Raw genomic sequence first — 1,075 nt, 5'->3', positions numbered from 1 at the left:
TATTTTAAAACTAGTGAAATTTAATTAATTTAAATTTAAATAACCACATCTTGCTAGTAATTATCATATTGGACAAAATGATATGAAACCATTCAAAACCAAAAGGATTTAACTTGAATTCTGTATTAAGTAACAAATTATAGCCTGTGCAATTGCAACCTCATCTTTTGTTATAAAAAAAAAAGTAAAGTACAATAAAGACCAGCATCATTTTTTGAAAGGGAAGAAACTCAGTGTTCAAGGACTGCATAAGGGAAGAATATGTGTGGCAGTAGTCAGGAAGATAAATGTAGGCATGCTCATGCTCTCCTCCACACTAAGAGCATGTGTCTTACATCTGGTACTCACATTACCAGCTATGTCCACTATCACTCTTCCCCTATCCAATCAACAACCTGCCTACAACTCTGACCCCCCAGTCTGGTAGCTAAGTCACCCAGTTCTAAAAACTAGAGTCTCAGCAAAGTCCTCCTTCTGAGGGGCACCTCACACCAGGAATGAGTGCAGAGGAAAACTTTGTCACCCCCTTTGTCCTCTTCTAGCTCACACTCCAGGAGGAGGAGATGAACAAGCCAGAGCACAGGAATACCAAACAGTGAGTCTATTAAGCATGGTTTTTTTTTTGGGGGGGAAGGGGTAGGTGGGGAAGAGAACACATGAATGTTCTGAATTAACAGAGGTTGTATTTCTGAAGAGGGACCTTAAGTGCTAGAGTGGAGATGGGAATGGAAATGAGTAAAACAGGGTGAGTCTAGAAAATTAAAGAGAAGATATGGCATTTAAGGTGGGACAGAAAGCTTGGGCACAGACCAAACTAAACTTAGTTGAGGGTCTAGGAGTCAACCAGAAGAGGGTAGTAGTGTGGGGTTAAATTACTTCAACATGGGTAGGGGGCGGGGTGGGAGGTCTAGGCTTTGTTGGTAACAGTTTTGTTCTAAAAGAGCCAGAAACAAATTTGGGAGATTATTTAAATTGACAGCAGGTTCCAGTCTGAAGTACTCATATATATGGATTTCAGAGACCCCACCCTTAAGGATTCAGTGGGACTAGAGTGTGGACTCAGAATGAGTTTCGT

This window comes from Suncus etruscus, chromosome 3 (assembly GCF_024139225.1).
Source record: "Suncus etruscus isolate mSunEtr1 chromosome 3, mSunEtr1.pri.cur, whole genome shotgun sequence".
Lineage (NCBI taxonomy): Eukaryota > Metazoa > Chordata > Mammalia > Eulipotyphla > Soricidae > Suncus > Suncus etruscus.
Note: the sequence above shows the minus strand (reverse complement) of the source record.